This window comes from Mesoplodon densirostris, chromosome 16 (assembly GCF_025265405.1).
Source record: "Mesoplodon densirostris isolate mMesDen1 chromosome 16, mMesDen1 primary haplotype, whole genome shotgun sequence".
Classification (NCBI taxonomy): domain Eukaryota; kingdom Metazoa; phylum Chordata; class Mammalia; order Artiodactyla; family Ziphiidae; genus Mesoplodon; species Mesoplodon densirostris.
In genome coordinates, this window is record NC_082676.1 from 1,680,409 (window position 1) to 1,687,566 (window position 7,158).

Sequence of the window (7,158 nt, forward strand, 5' to 3'; positions counted from 1 at the left end):
ACAAACACATGCCCCCTGCATCGGCAGGCGGACTCCCAACCACTGCGCCACCAGGGAAGTCCGGAGGCTACTCTTCATTGTGGTGGCTTCTCTCGTTGTGGAGCACGGGCTCTAGGCGCTCGGGCTTCAGTAGTTGTGGTGTGTAGGCTCAGTAGTTGTGGAGCACGGGCTTAGTTGCTCCACGGCATGTGGGATCTTCCCGGACCAGGGCTTGAACCCGTGTCTCCTGCATTGGCAGGAGGATTCTCAACCACTGCGCCATCAGGGAAGTCCCTCCTTTGCCTTTAAAATAAGAGCCATGGGGGCTTCCCTGGTGGCGCAGTGGTTGAGAGTCCTCCTGCCAATGCAGGGGACACGGGTTCGTGCCCTGGTCCAGGAAGATCCCACATGCCGTGGAGTGGCTGGGTCCGTGAGCCATGACCGCTGAGCCTGCGCGTCCGGAGCCTGTGCTCCGCAACGGGAGAGGCCACAACAGTGAGAGGCCCGCGTACTGCAAAAAAAAAAAAAAAGAAAAGAAAAGAAAAAAAAAGAGCCATGGGAAATTACTCTGATGCCAACATTTCACTCCGTTCTTCACCCTCCGATGGATGGATGAGGGGCCTTTGACTTTGTCAAATCCTGTTAAAATAATAATAATTTGGTGGAGACACCAGGTTGACAGTGGATGAAACCGAATTGTCTGTGAGTTTGGATGGTGGAAGCAGAGGATGAACACACCATTCTCTCTCCATTTCTGTACGTTTGGCAGTTTCACAACAAAGTTAACAAAACCAAGTCTGGATTAAATAAAAATGTGTGTATTGAGTCGCAAGTCTCTGCTTGCAAAGTCTCTGAGCTGGAGATCAGTCGGCTGAGAATAAATCTCAGAATTCGTCCATTGAGGTATCTTGCCGCCATTCCCGTTCTTCTCGCTGGGAAACCAGTGGGAGCGTTTATATCACAGACGCAGAGCCCAGCGCTCTAAGGCACATTGTCCCATGTGGCTGTCTGGCCTTAAGCCATCTCTGTAACCTCTGGAGCTTCATGAGGCTGAGCCAGGCCCAGCCCAAATTAGGACGTGAAATGAAGACATTTCTCTTCAGAGGTCCCGAGGTCCTGTTTGGGGGACTTCTCTTGCAGGTGGCACCCTCTCCATCTGCCTTTTCTCTGGGGCTCTGTGTGCCCTGCCCCCCTCTAGCCTCCTCCTGCATCATGCAAATCTGCCTTTGGGGAAGTAACTGATGCTAATTCAGACTAAAGGGCAAATGACTGCTAAGGCTTCATGTACCCTCTTTTCCTTTATATCATATCACAGTAGATTTTTTTTTTTTAAAGAGAAAACAACAAAGACCTGACTGTGGTGTGATGGCAGCTGGGGGGGCGTGTGCGGGGTCTGAGCTGCGGGGCTCAGGAGTGGGGCTTGGCTTTCAGGCCGCACTCCATCCCCTCCCCGAGGCTGGTGGATCAGGCACCACGTCCCCACCTCCGCCCTCAGAGATGGCAGTTTTCTTCATTCTGCAGCTTCACAACGTTCAGTCACAACCTGGTTGTTAGACGAGTCCACGGTGGCCCTTGGTAACCAGAGGGTGGTGTCCACTGCGAGGGGGAGAAGGCTCGTTTCAGCCAGTGCTTGAGCTGTTTAGATGTCACCTGTCACCCTGAGCCTGGGAGGCTCCTCGTGGAGCCAGATTCCTACTGAAACACTCAGCGCCTTTCCCAAGAAACAGCTCAGCGGGGCAGGCCGCTCAGGGAACATGACCCCTGGGGGAGCCCACCCCCCATGCAGCTCTGGTCTGAATTCAGTAGTTCTCGCTCTGGGCAGGTTCTGTCATCAGAGATCAAAGGTGGCCGGAAAGAGAAGGCCCAGCTGCTGCATTGACTGGTCCCACCACTGCAGCTTGGAGGAGGGAGGGGGACGGGGGGAGGGGGACGGGGGGTGGGGCTTTCCTGGAGGAAGAAGCCTGGAGCAGCCCTCCTTGCAAGGAGTCCTCCTCCCCCTGCTAAGCTGCCAGGACTCCTCAGGAAGCTTGAGCTCTGTTACTTCCGTAGAACGTAGAACGCAGCAGGCTTATCCACAAGTTCGTTGTAAAGCCTTCAGTTTAAGGGATCGCACCTGGGGTTTCCCGGGACGAGAAGCCCAGCTTCCTCCACGGTCATTGTCTGCATCTTGCTCCTCTGTCTCTGGGCATTGGAAACCTGTGCCTTTCCTTCCCAAGGAGAAGGCAAGCAGGCAGTTCACCCTCCAGAGAAAAGCCGGGCGTCGGCGTGTGGATGGGACTTTCCCTGTGGCCTTGGTGAAGCTCCAGCTGGAGGCGAGAGATGCGTAAGGCCCACGATGGGTCTGGCAGCTTCCCAAGTTCACTCGTCCTTAAGACAAAGCAAGACTTCCTGCCCTGCCACGCAGACAGAGAGTAGAAAGGGCTGTGTACAAAGTGGCCCCCGTGGACCATCCCTGGGGAACCAGGCTGGGGAGGCCCCCACCCCATCCCATCCCACCCACCACTCACCTGCACGGCACCCCTGTTCCCACCCCTCCCCCACCCCCATGCCCCTTTCCCCTCCCTCCTCCCCTCCCTCCTCCCCCCTCAGCAGCTCATCCCTCCTCCAACCATCCGATCCTTGCTAAGACAGGAGGGTGGTCACCCGAAACCTGACCTCGTGTTCCGTGCTCTGACCACCTGCTAGCCCTGTCCTGGCCGGTGCTGCAGGCTTATGCATGCTGCCCTCAGAGCTCTCCTGGCGAAGGTGGGATATAAATACTCGAGGAAATTGCCGTTCTTGTGGTGCTTGTCGTGAAGACGCAGTCATTAGGTGCAAACCAGACCCACGATGGGGTCTTTGGGGCGAGAAACGGAGGCCGTGGGACTAATTAGGCTCCTAATCAGGGACTCCAGGTGTGGTGATGGCCTGAGTAGCCGTGATTAATCGTGGAGGGCTCGGGGAAGTGAGTGACTCCCGGGGGTGCTGACAGTACAGCCTCCGGGATTGCCTGTATGCTCGGGGATTGTGTGGGCGGGGCTGGGAGATGGACAAAGCAAAAAGCGGTCGCCTGAACTTGATGACGAGCCCCCCACTGCCTGCGGGGGGCAAAGACCCTCCCCAGCGATTCTAAACCAGCGTGTGTGCGGGCAGTGGATTCTGCCCTTAAAAGCAGGTTCCCACAAGGTTCTGGTGGAGGTGGTAGGGTCCCAAAGCCCGAGAAAGGCCAGCACAGTGGACAGATGTCCTGGGGATACCTGAGTTCCTAGGACAGGCAGCGAGTCCTGGCGGGAGTGTGTGTGATGATTTATGTTCTGTGTCAACCCGACTGGCCACAGGGTGCCCACGTGGTGTGCCTGGGACTCACACCATCAGCTCCCCTGGTCCTCAGGCCTTCGGACTCAGACTGAACTTGACCACCGGCTCTGGGCCTCCAGCCTGCAGACGGCGGACGTGGGACTTCTCGGCCTCTGTGGCTGAGAGCCAGCTCCTCGGAATGCCTTCATATTCGTGCGTTTATACACACCTTCTGGGCTCTGTTTCTCGGGAGAACGTGGGCTGATCAGTTCTCCCTGCCTCAGTGTCCCTGCTTGAGCAGCAAGGATGATGATTATTGTAATTATTTTAAAAACACTTTTACCGCATTTACTATAATCTGGGAGCTCGAGTCCTCGTGGGCCCCAGTGAAATTGATACCGTGGTCTCATCCCCGTTTCGGAAGTGGGGAAACCGAGGCACGGAAAGGTCAAGTCAAACTCCCAGGACTGGGCTTCCCTGGTGGCGCAGTGGTTGAGAGTCCGCCTGCCGATGCAGGGGACATGGGTTCGTGCCCCGGTCCGGGAGGATCCCACATGCCGCGGAGCGGCTGGGCCCGTGAGCCATGGCTGCTGAGCCTGCGCGTCTGGAGGCTGTGCTCCGCAACGGGAGAGGCCACAACAGTGAGAGGCCCACGTACTGCAAAAAAAACAAAAAAACAAAAAAACCCTCCCAGGACCAACAGAACTGAACCCACAGATCCGCCCAGGCCTGTTAAACTCATGCTGAGCTGCCAGCCCCGCCTCATGGGTGTGGAGGTGGGGTGAGGTGTGCACACGTCACATGCAGCTACTGAGTTAAGTAGGAAATCGTTGACTCCATCACCACCACTCTGCCGGGCCCCGTCCTGGCCCAGAGTCAAGCCGCCCACTGGGAACCTCCACGAGAGCCAGGAGGACATTGGAGGCCTCGCCTCTTCCCTGCACGGCCAGGGTGGAGGCCGGGCTCCTCCAGCGGCACCTCCCTCGAGCCTATGGCCCAACCCAACATGACTTGGAATAAATGATCGAGTTCTGAATTAAACACCGCAGAATGTAATTACCGTGGCAGCCAGCTGAGAATAAAATGGATTATACATGTAACAGTCATCAAACAGTTATTGCGTGTGCGTGGCTAATGTGCTGCCGATTGAAATAAATCTACATGCAAACTACCATTCAGAGCAACTGCTCTCCAGCGCATCTTTGTGCCCCCAGGAGCTGGGCTGGGGAGGAAGTGCCTCAAAGTGCCCCCCAGCACGACTGGTCCTTCAGGGACCACCACCGACCCCAGCCTCAGTCCACAAGGGACACAAAGGGTCCTGGACCGACCAGGATGATGGCAGTCGAGCACCCTGTGTCCAGGAGCGTCCTCGGGGCTCTGCACAGAAGTGATCCATCCTCACCTCGCCTTATGAGGTCCCTGTATGGGTCCCACTTACAGCTGAGAACACTGCGGCAGGGCTTCGCCATAACTCTCCCGAGGTCAAACCACTTGTACGTGCCAGAGCCCGGGTTCAAACCCAACTCCAGGACCAGGTTTGGAGCTCACTTCATGGGACAGCACTTTAGAAGCGAGCGAGTGTCTGTGTGTACATGGTCACACTTGCACACGCCCACATGTGTGCCCACGCACTGTCATTCGACGGGGTGAGGCTCCAGATTTCAGCAGATGCCCCAGAGTCCTGAAAACTCATGTAGCATCCCACCAGCCCCCTGAGGGGGGATCCTCCCCAAATTGGAGGTGGGGAATTGTGAAGGATGGGCTGGGACCTGGGTCTCAGAAGACCCCACCCCACCCCCAGGGGAGGTGTCCTGTGAAAGGTCCCCTTGCCTGGGGGCTCTGGCCACATGGCCACAACCTGTGAGAATGTGGCCCCCCAGGCGCCCCCAGGCCTAACCTGGCTGCTCAGGTGGAGGAATAGCTGGGGGAGGGGGAGGGGGAGGGGAGGGGGAGGGTGCTGCTCCAGCCAGTGGATCCAGGTATTTCTGGTTCCCCTGGGGCTCCACCCCAGGATGAAACCGCACCCCAACCTGCAGTTTGCTCACTTGTATCTGGGCTAATTTCTGGGTCAATTCACACCTGTACCTTGTAGGTTCAACTGCTGTAGCGATGACTTCCCCCACGGTTCCCTGTGGAAGGACATTGGGCAAATTCCACCTTTTCAATGAGTCTTGCTCCTTCCTCTGGTGGCATTTCAGGAACTGGCATCTGATATTTGTGCCATATCCCTCCTGGGGAGCTGCCACATCTACCTCCTGCATGCGCGGGGCTCAGACCAGCTGGCCGGCCAGTGGGGTGTGCGGTGCCACCGCCGCAGTGGGAGAGCCACCAATGCCGGCCTGTTCCCCTGCAGCTGCTTCTCCTGAGTCCTGGCCATTGGGCAGCGATAGCCACTGCCTCCTGGGCCCCACTCATTGTCCTACAAACACTACTGAGCACCGGCTGTATGCAGGCACTGTTGCAGGGGAGCAAACGAGATCCCAGTCTTTAGGGCACTCACATCCCGGCAACAGACGGCACAGCTACTGATGCCACCATGGTTGGAAGGTGTCAGGCACCTTGGAACCAGTTATGGTCGGGGAGCAGGGGTGCCAGAGCGGGATGTGGGCTGCCATTTCCCCGAGGCCATCAGGTTGGGCCTCATGGCGAAGGAGACGCTTGATCCAAGACTGAGTGGGAGCCGTGGGGATGTCTGGGAAGATGGAGCTGCCCGTGCAAAGGTGCTGGGGCAGCAATGGGCCTGGTGCTTGTGTGGAGCCGCAAGGAGCCTGTCTGACAAGGACAAGGTGTCGGGTGTGGCCGGAGGGTGGGGCCTGGACCTCAGCCCTCCCATCTCGGAGGGAGTGTGTGACCTGTTTTTGTCAAAAGCATCCTCTGGCTACTGGTTTTCGCTCCAGATGGAGGTGCTGGAGATGTGGATCCTCCTTCCACCCTGAAAATCTGCCTGTTCCTCCTCGGTGTTCACTTCCTCCTCCCGGCCCTGGCTCACAGGAGGAGGTGGGCTTGGAAAGCCTCCCAGCTGGGCTTCTGTCTCGGGCAGTGGTCTCACCTTCAGAGAGGTCCCCACGGAGGGCCGAACTGTTGTTCCCAGAGGCTCTGCGGCTCCGAGGGCCTGGCTCCCTGTCTGCCTATGCCCCTCCCCACAACCCCCAGGCTGCATCTCCCCACTTCATCTCTGCTCCCCAGCCCACCAGCCTGACATATGATGCCTAATTACCACGGGGACTCCAGTGACAGCCCAGAGCTCCCTGGGTGTGTTTGATGTTCTGATGCTTTAATACCTGATTCCGATTCTTGGGGGTTTCTCTGCCTTTCATTTCATATTCTGCTTGTTTGTGTCACTTAAACATTGATGCGTGCTGTCAACAAGGAGGGGCTGTTTTGTACGCTCTTTGAAACATCCCAACCTGCCCACTAAGCTGTTCACCTCAAATGGGTGAATTACACGCATGTCATTTATATTTCACTAAAGCTGTTTTTTCTTAAATGTCATTTTTAATAAGTTCCCACCCAGCTCAACGGGTGCACACACCACAGACACACCCCTTCCAGGGCAAAGACAGGAGTAAAGGAATGCAGAAGCATGGGCTCTGCCAGGTGCCTGGGGTCCTGCCCCCCGAGGGGGTGCACCCCAGGCCTGGCTGGTGGGGCTCTCGGGCCTGGTGCGGGGCAGGTACATGGGGCAGATGCTCAGTTAATGCTTGGCTGTCGTCTGTAAGACCGCGAGCCTGTTTGTTCCTTGCTTAAACCCAGGCCCTGCCCAGTTCCCAGCAAATAGAGGGTCAGGATTTGAGGAAGGATTGGTCTCCAGCTCACATCTCAGAAACGTCTCCCAGGGGAGTGGAAGGGAGAGACCCCCATTTTGTTTCGACCTGCATTTGAGGGGCAGGGGACGCTGGCTGG